The sequence below is a fragment of the Ovis canadensis genome, chromosome 3, assembly GCF_042477335.2.
Source record: "Ovis canadensis isolate MfBH-ARS-UI-01 breed Bighorn chromosome 3, ARS-UI_OviCan_v2, whole genome shotgun sequence".
NCBI classification, from domain to species: Eukaryota; Metazoa; Chordata; class Mammalia; order Artiodactyla; family Bovidae; genus Ovis; species Ovis canadensis.
In genome coordinates, this window is record NC_091247.1 from 79,794,326 (window position 1) to 79,817,782 (window position 23,457).

General features: G+C 39.1%; 1 protein-coding gene across 5 annotated transcripts in view; it reads right to left on the reverse strand.

Annotated features, from left to right (window-relative positions):
* Positions 1-23,457, reverse strand: part of CAMKMT (calmodulin-lysine N-methyltransferase) — a 415,590-nt gene that overhangs the window by 84,896 nt on the left and 307,237 nt on the right. The gene's annotated exons all lie outside the window — the stretch shown is intronic.

A 23,457-nucleotide genomic window follows, 5' to 3' on the forward strand; every position in this document is an offset into this window, starting at 1 on the left:
GGAGACTAAATTGGAGAAGGTCCCTAAACACAACTAAAAAGGAGCAATGGCCTAATGGTACAAATGGCTGTCTTGTTCTGCAAACGTAAATTCTAGGTGGGGGGTGGGGGGGGTGGGAGTGGGGGTGGGTGGGGGAGTGGGGGTGGGTGGGGGGGTGGGGCGGAGGGAGGTCAATGAATGTCAAACTAAGAGCAGCTTGAGGGAAAAAAAAAAATCCACACAAAATTATTTACTGTTTTAGCTCCAGAAACTAGGAAAGTGGCATTTCCAATCAAAATTGTAAAAAGCTCTCCCCACTCTACTTGTGAGCTGCATTCAGTCTGGGCAGGTTGTCCTGAGAGTGGAATGCACTCTTCCCAAGTGTGTACTGCTGCCATTCACCAGACCTCCTTGCGTGCTTGCGAGCAGCTATCTCCCCATTATACATCCAAAGAGTAATCAGGGTGAAAAGGACAGTCAGTGTAAGAGGAAATAATTGCAGCTTAAACTACTCTTACTCATTAGGAAGCAAGACTCTTTGGGGAAGTGTTGGGGGTGGGGAGGGTCAGGGAGAATGGTATTGAGTTTTCATCATCCTGTCAGGGCAGGTCAAGTTTTAGCTCTAGCAATTTTGGCACGATTTTCTATAATCGCATTACAGTTAAAAGTATATTAATCACAGTAACTATCACCATCCTATGGTGAGATTAATACTTGCAGGAAGGATGGGAAAAGAATCTGAAGTCTGTCCTGTAGTCTGCTCTGTGTGTTTGGTGAGAGCTGCCTTTTGTCTTGGACTGAGGGTCAGTCAAGAACAATTGTGAAAATACAACTGCTTTTTTTTTTTTTCACTGTAGTCATAAGAGAAAGAGATGAAAGAAAGTATTAGGGATGGTTAAGAAGGATTGGGGGGTGAAATGCAAAGGCCCAAACCAGTTGATAATATTTCACAAGAAAATCTGTGAAAACTCAAGTTAAGCATAAGACGTCTCTATATTGGTGGTTCTCAACCAAGGGAGATTTTACCCTCAGGGGACACTTGGCAATGCCTGTAGACATTTTTGGTTGTCACACTGGGTGGTAGTGGGATGCTTCTGGCATGAATAGAGGCCACTGATCCTGCTAAACATCCTCAATGCACAGGGCTACCCCACATAAGGCAGATTTATCCAGTCCCCAAAGTTAATAGCACCATTGATCAGAGTATTTGCCCTAAATAAACTAGAAGGAAGACTTCAGTATTAATATTTATATTTGATTTTCACTCTATATTCCTAATACCTATTTGAGGCTTTATTATTAAGATGTTGTGATTGCTATGCATGTCCTAGAAAAATACATGGATCATCACAAATAGGGCTGGAGAGAAGGAGGACTAACCAATGATAGGAAACGATAGTGATTTTAAATGAAAATTTGAAAGGAAGAAAAGGGGGGATGGTTTTTGAGAAGGATAGTTGGTACTGGAGCATGACAAGACAGTGACTTTGATTCATGATTTAATATTGTTTCAAAAATCACACAGCACTCTCCTAGAGGAGACTACACAGTCAGCTAATCAATACGACAGGGACATTTTAAAAGCTACCTGTTGGCTTTGAACAGAATGGCACCATCTATTAACGAGGCTAGCCTTCCCTAGGCAGCTTTCTGCACCCAGGACTGCAAAGGCCTGGTGGAGTCAACTAAGGCAATGCAGGGGATGGAAAAGATTGGTAGGCCAAGAGCTTCCTTGATACAAAGGATGCTGTGGAGAGCAGGAGAGGCGGGCTCTGTTTCAGGCAGAGTGCAATCTCTTAAGAAACTGTGGAGGGAGGATTGGCTAAAGGTGATGTTGAAGAGACAGAATTTCTCAAAGTGTGGCTCCTGGATCAGCAGCATCACCTGGGAACTTACTCGAAATGCAAATTCTCACCTTCCACTCCAGACCTCCGAAATCAGAGACTCTGGGAGTGGAATCAAGCAATCTGTGTTTTAACGAACTCTCCTGGAACCGTACGGAACGGTACATGTAGGTTAAAACTGATCATGGATCAGCAGTTTCTTATTAGAGTTCAACCTAACACATTAAGAACTTCTGTTCATTAAGTCACCGTGACAGTAGTAAAAAGACAAGCTGAAAACTGAGGGATCACTGTAACACATAATTGATCCAGGATTAGTATCCAGAATATATAAAAGGAATGCTTTAAAAACCAGTAAGAAAAAGACAATCCAATAGAGAAATAGGCTGAGAACCTGAAAAGGCATTTTACAAAAGAAGAAACATGAAAGCTAAGAATCACTGAAAGGGGCAGACTGGTAAAAAAGGAAAATACAGATGAAAACCATAACTAGATGCCATTTTGAACTATCAGACTAGCAAAAACTAGTAATAAGTCAGATGGTATAAGTTTTGGCAAAGATTTGGAGGAATAAAAAGCTTTCATTCAGTATTTATTTTGATATAAATTGATAAAACACTTAGGAAAATACTTTGGTAATATCCAATAAAATTGACCCAATAATTCAACTCCTGAGAGCTCTACAGAAATTCTTGTACATACACACTAGGAGCCAAGTACAAGAATTTCCATAGTAGCATTGTCAGTGATAGCAAAAAAAAAAAAAAAATCTAGAAATGACCCAAGTCTATCAATAGTTAAAACAGAAAAATACATTATGCTATGATCATACAATCAGATCATACAGGCTTCCCAGGTGGCACAGTGGTAAAGAATTTACCTGCCAGTGGAGGAAGCACAAGAGACATGCTTTCAATCCCTGGGTTGCGTAGATCTCCTGGAGTAGGGCATGGCAACCCACTCCAGTATCCTTGCCTGGAGAATCCACATGGACAGAGCAGCCTGGTGGGCTTCAGTCCATATGGTCACAAAGAGTTGGACTTGACTGAAGTGACTTAGCACGCACACCCACCAATGCAGGAGGTGCAAGAGACACAAGTTTGATCCCTGGGTCGGGAAGATCCCCTGGAGGAGGAAATGGCAACCTGATAGCCAGGAAAATTTCAAGGACAGGGGAGCCTGGTGGGCTGCAGTCCATGGGGTCACAAAGAGTCAGACACAACTGAGCACATGTGAGCATACAGTAGAATGCCAGCCTGCAATGAAAACGAAACATACCCAATATGGATTATTTTTTAATCTAAAAATGAATGACAGGGAATTCCCTGGTAGTCCAGTGGTTAAGATTCTGGGCTTCCACTGCAGGGGACACAGCTTCAATCCCTGCAGTGCAGCCAAAAAAAAAAAAAAAGAAATGAATGACAAAGCAAGTCACAGAGGAATATATAAGTTTTTGTCTATATAAAGTTCAAAACAGGCAAAACAAAATATATTGTTTAGGGATCCATATGTAAACGGTAAAATCACAGAGAAAAACAAGAGAAGGATGGCAAAACTTCAAGAGAACAGTTACTTTGACAGTGGAGGGAGAGGAAGGCGCGTGTAGAAGGACACACAGGTGTTGTAAAACTTTAGTTATCTTCTATTTCAGGTGGGGGACACAGGTATTACTTTTTATTTCTCTTTAAACTAAACATACACATTATATATCCTCTCTTGTATGCATATTTCCTGAAAAAAGTAGAGGAGAATAAGAGTCAACTGGAGGTGAAGTAGTAAAACAGTACAGACAGCTCTCTGGGGCATTTTGCCGTCAGGGGAGCAGAGGATCAAGATAACTAGAGGCGTCAAAGTCAAGAGAGATCTTTCTTTGCTTTTCTTAGGATGAATGATATTGCCATATGCTTTTATGGTGATGGGAGTTAATCAGCAGTGAGGGAAGTTTAGTATTGAGGGAATAATTATAGGAACGAACCCTCTGCACTTATAAACCTTAGATCTTTGTACAGGTCATATACGGAGGCTGAAGCCATACTCATCTAGACATTTCATAAAATGTTCTGAAATGGGCATTTTAGCTGTGGGAGAGGTGAGACCCTAGAGAACTTTGCATCAGTTTGTGTTCCTGGACAGAGTGCCTCCATTTCAGCCCACCCTACCCTGGGAACTCCAGGATCTAACCATTTCCTAGTGGTCCTTCCCTTCTAACTTAAATCTCCCAACTCTAGTTGGAATTGATACCACAGCATCTGAGACAGGGGTCCCCAACCCCTGGGCTGAGGACTGGTACCTCCTGTCAGATCAGTGGCAGCATTAGATTAGAAATAAACTACAAAATAAATGTAATACCCTTGAATCATCCCCAAACCACCCCCCACACCCTTGATCTGTGGAAAAATTGTCTTCCATGAAATTGGTCCCTGGTGCCAAAAAGGTTAGGGTCACTGTTCTAAGAAACTGTTGACTAATCCCATAATGACTCACTCCCCTACTCATTTCTATCATTAGCAGAAGGTTCTCCCATCTAGCTCTTTCCTAAGGACCCTGCTTCCTTGCAGTCCTCTCAGAAGGAGGTTGTTTCCCTTTCGCCCCCTTACTTTACTTATCACATGCTGGGGGTCAGTGGAGGAGGAGCCCTGGACCTTCTCATCAAGGTGAGAGTAGGTAGTGCACTGGGAAAATGTTGTCAAAGAAAAAGTGGCAGAAGTTAGTCAAGTTTAGTGTGAAGAAAATGAAAAGTCCAATACTAGTTCAGTCTTTATTTCTTAAGACAATCAGTGACTTGATGAAACTGCCTGAAATTCTGCTCAGAAACACTATCTCCTACCACCCTTATTCAGATTGGACAATTTTGTTCCTCACATTTTAGTTTTTCCTTATTTAGATTAATACTTAAGTTAAAAACATAAATCTTTTAACCTCTTCTCAAGGATCAAATCTGCATTTCTAACTGCCTGAGAAATTGGATGTGAAGGCGGGGCTTCCCAGGTGGCACCAGTGGTAAGAGAACCCGCCTGCCAATGCAGGAGACATAAGAGATGCGGGTTCAGACCCTGGGTGGGGACGATCCCCTGGAGGAGGGCACAGCAACCCACTCCAGTATTCTTGCCTGGAGAATCCCATGGACAGAGGAACCTGGAGGGCTACAGTCCCTAAGGTTGCAAAGAGTCGGACATGACTGAAGCAACTTAGCACGCACACACAAAATCACAAGGGTTTGCCTTAGGAATCATTAGGTTTCCACAATTGGAAGTATTCAACAAATCTAGAACAACAACTCATCTGAAGACACTAAATAGCTTCAACAAACATTCGAGGGTTGAAATAGATGATCTTTAAAATTCCTTTCTAACCTTGAAAGCCTATTAATTAAACCTACTTAATTGACAGTTCTGAAAGTCCTTGAGAAAGTAAAAAGTTACACACACACACACACAAACACACACACATATATATGAACGCATTAGATAGATAGATAGGCAAGCTGTTTTTTAGGCAAAGGCACAGTCTGACCTATGAAAAGTATGATGATGTATAAATGTACACCTGTATAACTCATTCACTTTGCTGTACAGTAGAAACTAACAGAATATTGTAAAGCAACTATACTCCAAATTTAAAAAACAAAGTACAATGATATGATTTTTAAGGTGATTTACTGGGCCCAGCAGGGAATACTGTCGTCATTAGAGCTATCAGTTGACACTTCTTGACCATGTTTATTGTATCACCTTTTGAAACCTAAAGAGATTTCGGATGTGCCTCATTAAGGAGAATACTCTGTTTATCTTCACTTCAAAATATCTGGAACCTAATTCCAATGCCACCACCCGGCAAGTTAAACATTAGCAGCCTCAAATCTCCCCTGTTGAAATAGTTGAAAGTTTAAGATTATTCTTTCCTAGTCCCATTAACTACTGGAAACAGCACCGTCATACTGTAATGGAGATTCCATCACACTGGAATCCTTTGAGTGTCCTTATAGCAACATAAAGGCTTAAAGTCTTGCTCACAACCATCGTTAGCTGAAGAAAAATAAATAGAATACAATACAATAAAATGTGTTGTTCTCCTGTACTAACTTCTTCTGAACCTAATGCTACCCTGTAAATTAGGCAAGTCATCTAACTTTCAAAATGAATCACCTCATGGCAGGAATGAGAGAAATCAATCTTCTCTACTCTAGTTATTGAGTGATATACAGATGATATAACAAGCAGAACATACAAATAAAAATAATGGTTTAATAAAACTAGTTTACTATTACAAATTAGAAGAGTAAAAAAGCTAACTCTTCCTATATGACACAACTGAAAGGATCATCTCTGTTCAATACATATATATTTTTAACAATCCACGGCCAAAAGCATAACATGGATTTCATATATCACTGCTGCTGCTGCTGCTACTAAGTCACTTCAGTTGTGTTCCAGTCTGTACGACCCCATACACAGCAGCCCACCAGGCTCCCCTGTCCCTCGGATTTTCCAGGCAAGGAGTGGGTTGCCATTTCCTTCTCCAATGCATGAAAGTGAAAAGTGAAAGTGAAGCAGCTCAGTCGTGTCTGGACTCTTCACGACCCCATGGACTGCAGCCTACCAGGCTCCTCTGTCCATGGGATTTTCCAGGCAAGAGTACTGGAGTGGGGTGCCATCGCCTTCTCCACCATATATCGCTGCTGATGTTGCTGCTAAGTCGCTTCAGTAGTGTCCGACTCTGTGCGACCCCACAGACAGCAGTCCACCAGGCTCCGCCATCCCTGGGATTCTGCAGGCAAGAACACTGGAGTGGGTTGCCATTTCCTTCTCCAATGCATGAAAGGGAAAAGTGAAAGTGAAGTCGCTCAGTCGTGTCCGACTCTTTGTGACCCCATGGACTGCAGCCTACCAGGCTCCTCTGTCCTAGTAGCTTTTAAATACATTGTTGGCCAGATCTTAAAAGAAAAATCTAAGCATTCCATCAACTATAGTTTTTGTTTTTTCATTCCCATCAACTACAGTTTGACCTTAATGTTTCTATGAACTTTGAGAGAAGGGTAAGAGGCACATTTAAAAAAACTTTAGCTCACTGAAATAACTGAAAATTGACATGTGGGCAAGGCATTATTTCCTTTTCTTATATTGCCATTTTTATTGGCTATATTCTATACCAGCAGTTGTGTGATCCAGGGTCCTAAGCATTCCAAGACCCTTTTGAGGGTTCATAAGGTCCAAATTATTTTAATAATAACAATGATGATGATATCTGTCTTTCTCATTCTCATTTTTTAATGAGACTATATGATGTATAATATTGTAACACTGATTGTAGAAGCAGATGGGAGAATCCAGCTATCTTCTATTAAGACAACATGCTAGGATGTTAACTAGACTATGTGGTGATCCTTTCACAAAATATATAAATATCAGATCTTTATGTTGTACACTTGAAGTTAAAATAATGTTGAATGTCAATTATGCTTCAAAGACAGATACAAAATAGGTTCACAAACACAACTCTATTCTTTTCTTCTAGTGGGTTGGCCAAAAACTTCATTTGAGGTTTTCCATAACATCTTTCAGAAAAACCCAAACAAAATTTTTGGCCAACCCAATAAAATGTTTTATTGTTGTTTTGAAAAATATACTTAAAAAAATACTTAGTTTTCAGAAAAATATGATATTTGTGTTAATGTAAAAATGATATAATATATAATGGGTTAATATAAACTAGGTTTATTTTTTAATAATTTAGAAGTATTTTAAAATTTCTCAATTTTAATTTCATTATTTTAATATAAATATTGAGAGATTCAACTCACATAAACAAAAGCTCTTTGAGTCCTTAATAATTTTTAAAAATGCAAAAGGGTTCTGATTAGAAATGATGAGAACCACTGTTCTATAGTGGTATGGTAAGATACAGCAGCAATGCATATTATTCTTCTGATTTTTGCTAAGAAAATAGAATTAAATAATTTATATTGAACTAACTCTATGGATGGGTATTTGGGGTAAAATACATCTCAGTTATTGTCATATTTATCCAGGTAGGTGATACAATAAAGATTTACTTTGGCCACCTGATGTGAACAACTGACTCATTGGAAAAGTACCTGATGCTGTGAAAGATTGAACGCAGTAGGAGAAGGGGACCACAGAGGATAAGATGGTTGAGTGGCATCACCAACTTGATGGACATGAGTTTGAGCAAGCTCCAGGAGCTGGTGGTGGACAGGGAAGCCTGGTGTGCTGCAGTCCATGGGGTCGCAGAGTCGGACTGAGCGACTGAACTGAACTGAACACTATCATGAACAAACAGCATACATTAAGGGGGAAAGGGGAACTTTGCCATCTATAGAAATAAATACCATAAAGAAAAGGGAGCCTTATTATTTCATTTTTATTTATTTTCTACCTACTTTTGAAAGGATTTGTTACAACTTACAGTAAAAGATGAAAGCGCAAAATTTAGTGGGAGGGGGTAGTGGAGGAGGGAATGAAACGGGAGCAAACTATGTTAAGAAGCCCTATTTGAGGAAAGCCCCAGTAATTAAGCTTGAGTACTTAGCTCCATGTGCACTAGCAGTCAAAGTCAAGAATAAAACGGCATGAATGAAATGGCTCCCACTGTTAGCCCAGCACTTTAGAAGGCATAATCTTTCTTAGGGACCTGAACTCTGAAGACATTTAAAGTAATCTGTCATGAAACTCTTCACTAAGAGTGATGAGAAGAATGAAAGCAATAGCAACCTTGTCAAAGGAGTTTCACAAGTTATCTTATTTTACAATTGAGGAAATGAAGTCGACAAGAGAGTAAACAGACTGCCCAAGGTCATACAGCTGTAAGTCTCAAAGCTAAGATGTGTATTAAAGTCTGCCTGACTTTGAAGTATGTGTCTTAAACACTGTGCTAATCTATCAACGTCTTCACATTAAATCACACTTTTCTAAAAGAAAACTTTCAGCATGCAGTGCAGAGGCAGCTCTAACATACAGTCAACAAGATCATCACTTAGGGCAGTGGCCATCCACTCTAACACACCCAATGCCCCCTTTTTATAATAGCTATCTTGCATTTCCTTTGCTCTCCTGAAATGAAACTCATAAATAGCATTACCTACCTAGGAAGATATTTTTAATGCCCTAAACATGACATCAGGACAAAAATAATTCATAATAAACAATACATATATAAATATATAAATATGCAGGCAGGATAGTTCTAGAAGATATTTGAAAGCAGTCAGATGCTTGCTCTTAAGTGCAGAATCATCTTGAATATAGCAATATCAGCACAGAATGATATAAGGGTTCTGTATTTAAGGCTCAGTTACAAGTAGCTTTTGCTAGCAACTCACACAATTTTTCTGGAATAGGAAAGTCCTGAAACAAAATATAGTCTTCCTTTGATTTATAAGTAGCTACATTTCTGCAAAATTCAGGGAATTAACCCTGTACCAAAAATCATTTGTGTTTATATGTAAAATGGTGCTGAATTCTCAACTCAGAGTTTTTACTACACAAACGTTAGTGGAAATCTTAATGGTAATTGGAGACAAGGGACTGGTATCCTTTGATTCCTCATTCCTAGCCAGTAGCTTCTCCCAATAATGTGATAGTTTAAAAATATCCTGCAAAATTAAGAAAACATAGAATCGATGCTTTCTAATTGTGGTGCTGGAGAAGATTCTTGAGAGTCCCTTGGACTGAAAGAACAAATCGGTCAATCCTAAACGAAACCATCTCTGAACATTCATTGGAAGGACTGATGTTGAAGCTGAAATACTTTGGCCACCTGATGCGAAGAGCTGACTCACCGGAAAAGACCCTGATGCTGGGAAAGATTGAAGGCAAAAGAAGAAAGGGGCAACAGGGGATGAGATGGTTAGATAGCATCACCAATTCAATGGACATGAATTTGAGCAAATTCTAGGAGACAGTGAAAGACAGAGGAGCCTGGCGTGCTTCAGTTGGTGGGGTCTCAAAAGAGTTGGATACAGGTTAGCGACTGAAAACAATAAGACTTAAGAACCACTGGCCTAGAACCTTGTAACAGGTATAGTCATGAATTATAACATCATAAATACTCTCCCCCAGTCTAACATGATCAAGGAGAACACATTTCAAAAATGAAAAAATGGATTACTTTAGAAGAATGGAACTTGCCTCATGAATAACCTTCTTCTGGGAGCTTCACCAATTCTAGACACAACTCTGATTGCCATGTACATAATAATTCAACTTCACAGGGATAAAACTTGGATAATCAAAGGGAACAAAAGGTAGTATCTATCAGTTAGGTGCACGCATTTACAGACTCAAGTACACACACTGCATCAGGGGTATACAGTGGTATGCTAGGGCTGTGTAGCACCACAGAATCAAACAGGCTACCCAAGAATCAAATTTAACCAAAGACTAGGGGACAAGATACCATTATCTTATACAAAAACATAGTGTGGAGAAGAATGTAACATTATGTGAATTTTAAAACTAAAACTTCTAAGATTGTAAAGAAATGTGGAATTTGCTGTGCTTTGTTGAACTCCAGCTCTAAAGGAGTTGGTGAGTAGAAATGCTTGAGAATCCACCAATGTCAGTCATCCTCTGTTACTAAAATAAGATTTTGTTTTGTTCTGCTGCTGCTAAGTCACTTCAGTTGTGTCCGATTCTGTGCAACCCCAGAGATGGCAGCCCACCAGGCTCCCCCGTCCCTGGGATTCTCCAGGCAAGAACACTGGAGTGGGTTGCCATTTCTTTCTCCAATGCATGAAAGTGAAAAGTGAAAGTGAAGTTGCTCAGTTGTGTCTGACTCTTCACGACCCCATGGACTGCAGCCTACTAGGCTCCTCTGTCCATGGGATTTGCCAGGCAAGAGTACTGGAGAGGGTTGCCATTGCCTTCTCCATTTTTTTGTTCTTAGAATTTACAAAGTAGTAAGCATGGAGCCAGCAAAGATAGATTCTGAATAATACAGAACTGCCTTGCTCTCGTGTGCTAATGAAGTGGTTCTTCAGAAATGGCCTCAGGAAAATCTGAAGTCAAAGGCATGATTTATTCAGAAAACACTTGATGTTCATCTATTCATGAGCTTAAAGACTTAGTTTAATTCCAAACCTGTGCAACATAAAACATGGAAGGCCTGACCTTGGCCAGAAATATATCACTGGCACAAGCAACCAAATTTCTGGGGAGGGAAGGGAGGTCATTTGGTTCTGGACTTCATATTCATGATATTTTTGAGGAGCCTCAATATTAAGATTTAAAGCTCTCTCCAAATGAGTTTGGTGAGATATGTGGTCACTACATTTTGGGTTCAGTTCGGTTCAGGTCAGTCACTCAGTCGTGTCCGACTCTTTGCAACCCCGTGAACCTCAGCATGGCAGGCCTCCCTCTCCATCACCAACTCCCGGAGTCCACCCAAACCCATGTCTATTATGTCAGTGATGCCATTCAACCATCTCATCCTCTGTTGTCCCCTTCTCCTCCTGCCCTCAATCTTTCCCAGCATCAGGGTCTTTTCAGATGAGTCAGCTCTTCGAATTAGGTGGCCAAAGTATTGGAGTTTCAGCTTCAACATCAGTCCCTCTAATGAACACCCAGGATTGATCTCCTTTAGGATGGACTGGTTGGATCTCCTTGCAGTCCAAGGGACTCTCAAGAGTCTTCTCCAACACCACAGTTCAAAAGCATCAATTCTTTGGTGGCCAGCTTTCTTTATAGTCCAACTCTCACATCCATACATGACTACTGGAAAAACCACATCCTTGACTAGAAGGACTTTGCTGACAAAGTAATGTCTCTGCTTTTTAATATGCTGTCTAGGTTGGTCATAATTTTCCTTCCAAGGACCAAGCGTCTTTTAACTTCATGGCTGCAATCACCATCCACAGTGATTTTGGAGCCGAAAAAAATAAAGTCAGCCACTGTCTAAATCACTGATTTGTTCCACGTAAACTAAATAAGTTTTGCAACCCTGTTTTGGCATTTCTTCGGTTCTTTAATGGACTGTTGCTGCTGCTGCTAAGTTGCTTCAGTCATATCCAACTCTGTGCGACCCCATAGACGGCAGCCCACCAGGCTCCCCCATCCCTGGAATTCTCCAGGCAAGAACGCTGTTGTGGGTTGCCATTTCCTTCTCCAATGCATGAAAGTGAAAAGTGAAAGTGAAGTTGCTCAGTCGTGTCCGACCCTCAGCGACCCCATGGACTGCAGCCCTCCAGGCTCCTCTGTCCATAGGATTTTCCAGGCAAGAGTACTGGAGTGGGGTGCAATACTAGAAGGCTCAAAATGTAAAAGGGGTCTGGAATTTCCTCTAAAACCCCACTCTGAGAGAGGATGGCCTTCACATGCTGTCACACAAGTTAGATCTTGGCTGGGACTACACCCGTGTCAGTACCCTAGAACAAATTAAAAATTACCTATATCCTCATATATCTGAAAGAGTTAACTTGTTAAACACATGAATGTTACTCATCTGGATGTCAAGATGTCTCTGTTAAAAATGTCTCAGTCATTTTAGTTTTGTGGTTCTTTCTGACAACAGCTAGCCAAAAGGTTCCAGTTGCTTCTTGAGAGTGTTTGTGGTATTAGCATACAAGAGGATGCTCACCCTCCCACTTGTTGTGACAGAGAAGTATTTACCCAGTGCATTTGAAAGCTATCAAATAGTCTGAATATAAGTATGTGTGATAGCACTTAAAACAGGAACTTTTCTGTCAGAAGAGTTCTGCCCATGCCAATTCTTGTAATTTGTTTTTTCTTATATTGAAGGTAATGGTGAGGGGATGAGAAGAATGTTACTGGCAAAAAACAAAAAACCAACAACAGAAAGCCTTTTCTGGAGGCCTTCTTTAATGTTAAAATTAGAGGGCCTAATGGTTTTCAGAGGGACCTCAGCGAAACTCAGAGTGACTGTCATGGTGGAATGGAAGAGAGAGGTAGAACCTATCTGGGTTTCAACAGCTATTCGTGTTTCTGTAATTTGTTTCACTGCAGTAAGGCAACTTGAAGGCAACAAATACCCCAGAATTTACATTTATTATCTATTCTTACTATTAAGCACAGGCCTTCTAGAGATACCTGAAAAGGAACTATTGCTTTTGGAAAAATAATTTTTTTCTTAGAAAAAAATTAGTATGTCTCAGAAGCTACATTCATCATCCATCCTTTCTTAAGCCCTGGCCTTCCAAATGTATGTTTAGAAGTGCCATTATAATTACACAGCCTTTTTTTTTTAAGAGAAAACCAGTAATTCCCTTTGAGAAAAATTTCTCATAGGACATAAATTAATTATCTGATGAATTAATGAATAATTTAGTAAAACACATTACCTCTTCCATCACAGCCTCACTGAGAGGTAAACAAAATATTTCAAATAAACAACATTCTCTTATTTTCTTCAAGCAAAAAACCACTTGTAGGCAACTTGAAATAGTTTTTGTAATTATACGTCTCTAATGCTTTAGAAAGAACTCATTTCATAAAACATAATCTTCAGTGTTCTCATAGTGCTCTAATCTCCTTTTGCTTGTTACAGATTATTTTCTTCATAATATCACTTAAAAGAAACTAATATTTTGCCTGCTTCACTCCCCTCACCCACATAAATCAACAAAACTGAAATGGAAAGCCTTCTGACCTATTTTTAATTTCATGTCTCTTTTAGTTAGCACACACAAAAAATTGTACCAGAAGAGGCTGATGTTTGCTACATGATAAATGAGGCAGGCTGGCTCCTCCAGATTCCAAGGCCATTAAATTACATATAAAAGATAAAGGTTATTGCAGACTTTATCATGAAAATTATAATGTCATCAAGCTGAACAAGCCTGGTGAGCAAAGCTTCGCTCCCCTGCCTCCCCTGGGTCTCTTCTCATCCTAATTGGCCAGCGCTGTTCTTATATCCCATCACATGGAAAACTGGAGAAGACTCTTGTGCTCTTTGCTTTAAACACTCTTCAAGAGTGGCCTTGCCTGAACAATTATACTCTCATCTGGGTATAGATAATGCAAGACTTCTTTAGCAGATAAGTTCAGATTGCTGAAAAGCACCTGTAATGTGTCACTTTCACTTAATTAAAAAGACAACACCTTATTGTTTATATAATCAGCCTGGAAATGGGTAAACTCGGGGCGGGGGGGGGGGGGGGGAAGATTAGTGCACGGTCCAGTGACATTTTGCCTCCAGCAAGAAACCGCCTCATGTCTACCAGCCAAACAAAGCATCCAGCTTTTGAAAATAATGTGGGGAAACCGATCAATAATATTGCTATTATTAAGAGAACACTATCAACAGAACAACATTTTAAGGCATTAAATCATTTGAAAAACATCTAAAATTATGGGTTTGGGAGATTATCATTTGTCCAATACAACTGTATTAATGTATAATAAAAATGTGTTTATTAAGAAGAACCAAAATTAAGTGCAAAATCTCTAAGGACATTTTAGTTTCTGAAAGTTTCAAAGTGTATATGAAAGTAATCTCTTTGACACCTAAAATTTCTTTTTTTCTACCCTTCAGTTCAGTTCAGTTCAGTTCAGTCACTCAGTCGTGTCCAGCTCTTTGCGACCCCATGAATTGCAGCACGCCAGGCCTCCCTGTCCATCACCAACTTCTGGAGTTCACTCAGACTCATGTCCAATATTTTAAATTTAGCAATTGTGCCCCTCAAAATGTTTTCTAAGAATATCATTGAATGTGTGAACCAAGATATATAAATAAGGAAGTTCACCACAGAATCATTTATAATAGTGAAAAAATGGGAAATAATCTAAATAGTAAAAACCAAGGGATTAGTTAAACAAATTATGGTACTCATACATAATGGAATACTCTGCAACCTTTAAGTATGGCTTCTAGAAATACTTACTGGCATTGAGAAATAGTCATGAGATAGGAAAAAAAGTCAAGTTTAAAACAGTGTGCAGTATATAACCCCATGAACATGCATTAAAAAAAAAAGGTCTAGAAGGATGTACAATTAATAGTTAAAAGTTAATCTTTGACTCCTGGTGTTTTATTCTTCTTTATGATTACCTCTGTTTTCTAATTTTTCTACAGTAAACATGTATTGAGTTATATAAAAAAATTTAAAGAAAGCAAGATAAATCAACTTGCCTTCATGTAAATGTTCATGAATTATAGACATCTAAACCTAAATATTCTTTAAAATTGCATTAAAATTGTAATTTTAATTAAAATTGCATTTTTTCCCCTCTAACAGGAATTGGAAATGTAATCTGATACTTAAGATTCACCTTGGAAATTTATATTAATCATATCTGAGATGTTCAGGCTAAGAACATAGAATATTCAACAGACACTTTATTTGCAAGCAACACAGTACTAGTTTTCTCTGACAATTTATGACATCCATAACAGGTACTTAAATTCATTGTCATTTGTAGCTTATTTGTCCAGAGTCAATTAAAATATGTGGCAAAACCAAGAAACTTTTGGTTCAAAGACAGACTCTACTATTTTTCATAAATGGGTTTGGTAACGCTATAACCAAAGAGCACCCATCGTCCTTTAAAAATGGGCTGTTGTCTCATTCTTTCACTCAACAAATTGTGATTGACTCCTACTGGGTCAGGTTTGTTCTAGGCACTTGGATGAGATCTTTTCAATTTTTGTTTTAGACCAGTCTTTAAAACAAATAAAAATAACTCCAAATAATTGCTATTTTTCTATAATAGCTATAATTCCAATAGATCAATGTATACAAAAAAAGAATAAAATTTTCTTCAATCTTCATAATTTGTTACTAATACATTCTTTTCCTCTAAGCATTGTAATTCAAGCCACTCTTTTTCTGCATACCTTCTGCATGACTCCACACTTATATAAGACTTCAAAATTGGAGTATAACAGGAACAGACTCTAAAGAGCTGAATTCTAATCCAGACTCTGCTACAAATGTTCTGACAAGTTCCTTTACTCCTCTAAGTCAAAGTTTCCCGTTAACAAGATAAAATTATCTCTAATGCTCCTTCCAGTTCCAAAAGCCTGGATATTCTCTTTTAGTTGATTTTTATAGCGAATGGCAGTTCTGCTTACTGCTCCTTACTGCTGTGACTTTCTTACAACTTTCCTGACTGAAATGGCAATAAATAGCACTGAGTCAGCCAACAGCACTTGTATCACACCCACCCTGTGAAGAGGAGCTCTCTGGGCCAGCTGAAAAGGATGTGAAAGGCAGAGGAGATACTCCTTAATTTAAAGGAGTTCACTAGCTCACTAGAGTGATAAATAACACGTCCAAGAGATGACTAAATGGCTATGACAAGGCAAGGATGAAGCCAAAGATTGTACATTAGAGACTAACCAATACATCCTGTGAAACATCATAGTATGCCAAGTGACCAGACTGGACCCAAATGTGCACTGAATAAGCTTAAAAATAGGGTTGAGTACAGGTAATAGAAGTGGTTTGGCAGAAATGGACTGAGGTATTTTGAGTATGTTCTCTATTAATAAGAAGGGAAGCAGGCAACCAGCCAGATGGCAGAGGAGGAGAAGCATATGGCCTGGATAATCCACACTTCGGATGATCAGTCCCTGAATAACTGAGGGCAGGCTGCGTTTCACTAGGGAGCCAGTAGATGTCAATTGTCCAGCACTGCTTTGCATGGATCCCCATTGTCTAGTCTTTACTTTGGAGACAGGGATTAACTTCTTTCCCTCATCACTCCCACACCCACTCCACCAGACGCCTTTTCTCCTAAAGGATATAAGTTGGTTGTTTTGCGCTAAGCCTGTGTGCACGTGTGCGCATGCATGCAAGGTGTGTGTGTGCATTATTTTAGGAGGTGGTGAGATGCACCACCACTGACTTTAATCTTCAGGTAGCGAATTCAAACTAGTGAATTCAAAGCCTAGTCAACCATAGAGACATAATCTAATCAAGCCTGGGCAGTAGACGGCCCAAAGGGGTTGTCATCCCTGGTTACTTCTCACACACCCCCAAAGAGAGTCGGCTGCTTGTGTTCCCTCGGGGACAGCAGGCAGCTCAGCAAGTCAGGGAACAGGCTAGGTACATACAGCTAACCAGGAACAAGGAGCCGAACAAATGATCATATTTTTACAGCTCTTATAAACTCAGTCTCTGAGAAAGGAGGAACAATTTCTCTTCTTTATAAGAACGCAAATAGATTGCTAAAATGGTGTCAACTGCATTGACCACTTGGCATTAAATCCACACTATTAAGTCATAACTACAAAGTCAGAAGAGATCATTTGTCATGGTGAAAGTAAAAACTATTTTTCTCCCCCCTAAGGGAAGTTATTTTCTTTGAAACTTATGGCTTTTAAATCTAAGCCACAAAATCAAACTAAAGTGAATGATGAGACAGGATTAAAATAATTACTTCATCAGTCAAAAACACCACCATTAACCATGCATTGCACATATACTACGTTAAAAAGCTTTCTTCAAATGTCACTTTTTCCTATCAGAGTAATCCTATCACTTAGTACAAGACTTATTTAGGAAAGAAAAACATCTAGTGTGATTTACAATACTTCTGTGAGCAAAATTTTTTTCTCAGAAATCTCATTAAATTCTCCTTACCTCCTGATGGTTTCATTAACATGCAAGAAGTACAGGGGAATTTTAAACCAAATGGTAAACTAAATATGTTTAAAAATCATCTAAATTATAATAAGAAAGTTTGGAAATGATACAAGAATGATGAATAATCGTATTACTGATGATGGCTCCATGCTCCCTAACACCCTCTGCACATTCTACTATGTCATTGTTGCTGACTTTTTTCCTTGTGTGTGCTTTCCAATTTTACAATATTGTAATCATATATGGCACTTAAAAAAAAAACATGTAACTTTAAAATGGAAGTACTTCTTCCATGTTGCCACAGGTCGTTATTATTAAACTTTTCAATGACTGCTTATTCCAACAAAAGGATGCATCGTAATTCAGTCACGCCTTCATCTGCTCTCAGGAAATTAGACAGCTCCCATGTGTTCACTATTACAAATGATTCTGCAGTTAATAAAGAGCTGCATAAAGTCTACTAGTCACTTTATGAGCACATTTTTTTCTTCTTTAGGATTATTTACTTAGGCTAAATTTTCAGAAATATTAATTGTATAAACATTTTTCTAACTCTGAATGTATTTACCAAATGTTTTCCAAAGGTACTGTATCAGTTTATATCACCATAACAATGTAATAATTTATCAGTTACACTGCAGTTTAAATTACACTTTTTGGTGATTACTAAACATTTTCCTATATGTTTGCTTGACAAACATATGGTGTTTTAATACATTGCCTGGTCACATCCCTTAGCCATCTATCTGCTGGGGCCTTAATAGTTATATGAATTTTTATGTAACATACAATTTATGTTTATTGTCTGAATTATTTTTTATAACATTTTCCAATCTGTTATATCCCCACAGAGCTTTTCTAGCATAAAAAGCTTTACATTTTTATATACTTATACCTTACATATCTTTCATAATTTCCACTATTTCTTATAACCACAAATATTCAAAATGCTAGGTTCTTTCTTTTTCTGCAGTTCTATGCACTCTATGTAACTTAAGACATTTATACATTGTTTTTAGCGTATTGTATTAGGTATCAGTTTGAAAATTATTTTTGCTAAATTCATAACCAGTTGCTGCTGCTGCTAAGTCACTTCAGTCGTGTCCGACTCTGTGTGACCCGAGATGGCAGCCCACCAGGCTCCCCGTTCCAGGCAAGAACACTGGAGTGGGTTGCCATTTCCTTCTCCAATGCATGAAAGTGAAAAGTGAAAGTCAAGTCGCTCAGTCATGTCTGACCCTCAGCGACCCCATGGACTGCAGCCTTCCAGCCTCCTCTGTCCATAGAATTTTCCAGGCAAGAGTACTGGACTGGGGTGCCATTGCCTTCTCCATCATAACCAGTTATTTGAATATTATTTATGCAGTTCTCTAGGCCAGAATACTGGAGTGGGTAGCTGTTCCCTTATCTGGGGGATCTTCTCAACCCAGAGATGGAATCCAGGTCTCCCCCATTGCAGGAGGATTCTTTACCAGCTAAGCTACCAGGAAAGCCCCATCAGGAGACCCTGGTGTGATCCCTGAGTCAGGAAGATCTACTGGAGAAGGGATGGGCTACCCACTCCAGTATTCTTGGGCTTCCCTGGTGGCTCAGCTGGTGGTAAAGAACCTGCTTGCAATGTGGGAGACCTGGGTTCAATCCCTGGGTTGGGAAGATCCCCTAGAGAAGGGAAAGGCTTCCCACTCCAGTATTCTGGCCTAGAGAATTCCATGGGCTGTACAGTCCACGGGGTCACAAAGAGTCAGACATGACTGAGCGACTTTCACTTCACTACAAAATCTAGGTATATAGAAACATAATGTGGAAATAGAGTATTTCTTATTTATATACCAAGTGCAAAGTAATGGTGTTATGAATTAATTTATAACCCCTATGGCCAAAAAAAAAAAAAAAAAAACCAAATATGTTTAAGTCCTAACTCTCAATACTTTTGCTAGCTCATTTGGGAATAGAGTCATTCCAGATGTAATTAGTTACGTGAATATGAGGTCATACTGGATATGACTGGTCACGTGAAGACAGAGACACAAGGAGAACAGCATTTGAGGACAAAGGCAGAGATTGGAGTTATGCAGCTAAGCAGAACGAAGGAGACCAAAAACTGCTAGCAAATCAGCAGAGCTGGGAAGAGGCAAGAGGGCATTCCCTGAAAGGTTGTTTTTAAGATTTTTCTTTTAATATGGACCATTTTTAACATCCTTATTGAATCTGTAAGAATACTGATTCTAAGTTTCGGGGTTTTTTGACCGAGAGGCATGTGGGATCTTAGCTCCCCATCAGGGACCGAGGCCACACCCCCTGCATTGGAGGGTGAAGTCTTAACCACTGGACCACCAGGGAAGTCCCTCTTCCATAGGTTTTAGGTGTCTACTGATACCCTGATTTGGGACCTCTAGCCTCCAGAACTGTGAGGCAATACATTTCTGTTGTTTTAAGCAATTCAGATTGTGATACTTGTTAAAAGAGCTCCAGGAAACGATTACAAGTGGCAACAACTATAAGAAACATAAGACCAAATTGTTGACTGCTAATTTAAAAGTTGTATTGTTCTGGCAGACACTGTAGATTGGGCAGTCCCATCCACAATTCCTCTTTCCTTACCTTCTTCCTCCAGAATAATTTTTCAGCTTTCCCCACAGTTCATGGTGGTGGCCTTTCTGTCTAAGAGGTATAAATGGAAGATTCAGGAGAAGGACTTTCCTTCCTGGTAGAATTACAAAGCCTCACAAGAAGACCTTGATGGAAGGTATAGCTGCCCTTTTGACACTGAGGATGAAAGCCATATTGATAAGGATACTGGAGCAGGAAGACAAATGAAGCCTGTGTCATTAGACACACCTCTAACCTATTTAAATGATTATTTATTGGGTTTTCTGTCATTACCACCAAGTATAGGGAAAAGAGAAATCAAAGTTAGTGTCTTTTCAGTTTTATAAACAGTGGTGGAAAACTTCACACCAAACATCAAGCAGTGTCTCCACCCATCCTCTGGCAAGGATTTCTATCAAGGAGATTCCTGCTCGCCTTTCAAGCTCCAGTTCAGGTGTTTCCTCCTTTATGAAGTTTCCTATGGAGAAAGCAGAAAAGTGTATGGAATATGGAATATTGGAATACATTTCCATACACTTTTCTGCTTTCTCCATTACTATCATTTATACACCTTTAATTTTAACATAATCACATCACATTGTATTTATTTGAACTTCTCTCTCCTTCTGACCCTACAGGAGCTCCCTGTTGCATAGAGCCCCTATTTTTTCCCCTTCATCTTAGTACTATCAGCATGTAGGATTGAACCTGGAACTCAGTAGGTGCTCGATAAATGATTATTGAATGAACAAAGGAATAAGAAAAGTCATTGAAACTCAAGGACAGGAAAATTGAAAGGAAATGAGACCAAATAACACTAAGTGTATGCCAGGCTTTTAATCATTAAACCATTTCCCCCCATGTACTGAAAGAAAAGCCTGACAGATGTACCCCTAGAATCTTTAAAATGTTGTCTCACTTATAATAACATTTTGATTTAGTGGGCTACATGTGTGTATATAATTTTTATTTCATTGAATATTTACTCTGTGCTAGGCATTGTGCTAAAAGTCTTACATTAATTATCTCCTTGAAACCTTCTGAGGCAGTGGTGGCTCTAGATGACTTTTTAAAAAGAAAGGGTTTATATAGCAGCAATTTGGTTAAAAGTGGATGAATAAAGTACTTGTTGGAAAGCTGTATTCACCAGGCTGGCCCACATTTTTTCACTTAGATTATATATTTTTGGGGGGTGGTCTAGGGGAGAAAGCTGATGGAAATGGTGGAGGGGGAAGATATGAAACAATTCTAATCCATCTGATGATATCACTGCTTGCAAAGGTAGTCTTAATTTGATTACTTCTTTTCACAGATATGAAAGCTGGGACCTAGGAAGGATAAGGAACACCCAGGCTTTTAAGTGCAAGAGTGGACACAGGTAGTCTGACCCACAGCCCTGCTTTCAATTCCTACAAATACTGTCTCAAGTAGGCTGACTTCAAACTCTCACAAGTGAGACTGAAAGATCCACTTTCAACAAAGGGACTGAACATGACCAAAGCAGGGCCAGAAACAAAGTGTAACTGTGAACCGTCTCTTAAAACCTGGTGACATCTAAAATGACTCCAGGCTTGTTGTGTCTGGTCTTTGTACATATTGCTAAATTTTTTTTAACACAGTTTCTAAAGGTTACTTTCCATTTACAATTATTACAAAATATTGGCTACATCCCCTGTGTTGTACAACATGTCCTTGAGCCTATCTTAAACCCAATAGTTATTACCTCCCACTCTCCTACTCCCATATTACCCTCCCGACTGGTAACCACTAGTTTGTTCTCTGTATCTGTGAGTCTGCTTCTCTTTTGCTTCATTCACTAGTCTGTTGTATTTCTTAGGATTCCACACAGAAATGATATCATATGATATTTGTCTTTCTCTGTCTGACTTACTTTACTTAGCATAATGCCCTCCAAGTCCATCCATGTTGCTGCAAATGGTCTTTATAAATATTTTAAACTTTTTACAGTTTCAAAATTTTATCTCTTTCTTGAACCGACTGGTCCTATTTCTGTAGTTAAGTATCCTTCAGAACAAATCCAATCTCTCTTTCAGGGGCTACCCTTCAAATATTAAAGATGCCATTATGTTCTCCTTGAGATAGGATTTATAAAAGCTAAATAGCTTAACTTATTCATCATGTGAGGTCTTAAAATTTTGTACTTTTGTGAAAATTAACCAAAGAATCAGGAATTTATTCACAAAAATTAAAATGGTATAGAAATGTGAGAAGACAGTATGAAAGTTTCCCCATCACCAAACTCCAGTCTCCTATTTCTACTCTCCAAGAATAACAGATGCTGATAATTGAGTGGGCTTTCCAGAGTTTTTTTCCTATCAAATCTAACTAGAAATAGAAACATGTATGCATTATATATTTGTGTGTATATGGGTATGTATATATGTGTGCAGTTGTATGTATACACATTTCTTTTTGTATACATGGGATTATACATCTACAATGTTCTAAAACTAGCTTTTTTCACTGAATAATATGTCATGGACACCCTTCCACGTCAATACATATATACAAGATGGACCTCATTCTTGTTAACAGGTGCATAGTATGAATGTGCTTTCTCTTAACTATTTCTTCATTTGGGTTGTCTGTCTCCACTTTTTCTTAATACAAACAGTGGGGTAGGGAACATTCTTATATAGGTGGTCCTTGCTTTTCTCTCAGCTTGAGATGGATTTACCATGAGAAGCAGAAAGCTCAAGCTCCATGGCCTTCCATATGCATGAGCCTCTTCTGAGGCCTTGGGAGGAGCCTTGAAGTTTAAGCTTGCAGTAGCTGTCAAAAATTGAGACTGCCTTTGCCCATTTTTAGTGTTGGGGCACCTCTAACATGTGCCATGATTTCTTAAAGATTTTTAAAAAGATGATTGTTTCTTAAAGATTTTTTAAAAGACGACTCATACAGGCCTAGCTAATGCTGCCTGTGGTTTATAATTCATTCAAGAAATGCTGTCTCTCTTTACCTCTGCATTAAATGCCCCTTAAGATCACCAATGACTTCCCAACTGCTAAATGCCATGACCAGATTTTGATCTTTTTTTCCCTTAATTTATTTGTAGCACTCAACAGCACACTATGCTCCAAACTAAAATTCTCTTCCTCCTTTATTTCTGAAATAATTCTGATTTTCCACTTATCTTTGGTGTTACCATGTGAGTCTGCTTCTCTTCCTCTACTGCCCCACTCCCCACTTCAAGACTCCTGCCCATCAACTCTCTCCTCATTCTCATCACTTTTGCTTCAGCTCAGGTCTCAGCCTCCGTTCTGGAACAGGGCAAGCGTCTCCTCATGTGCTTCCCTGCTTGTCATCTGTCCTCCACATGGCTGCTGAGGGGAGATTTCTAAGTGTAGGTCTGACTGTGTCACTTCACTGAACACCCATGGCATACAAAGTCCAAACACTGCTCCTCTGCTCAAACCATATCCTTTAACCCCAACGGAACTCACTTTTCCTAAGTCCATATCT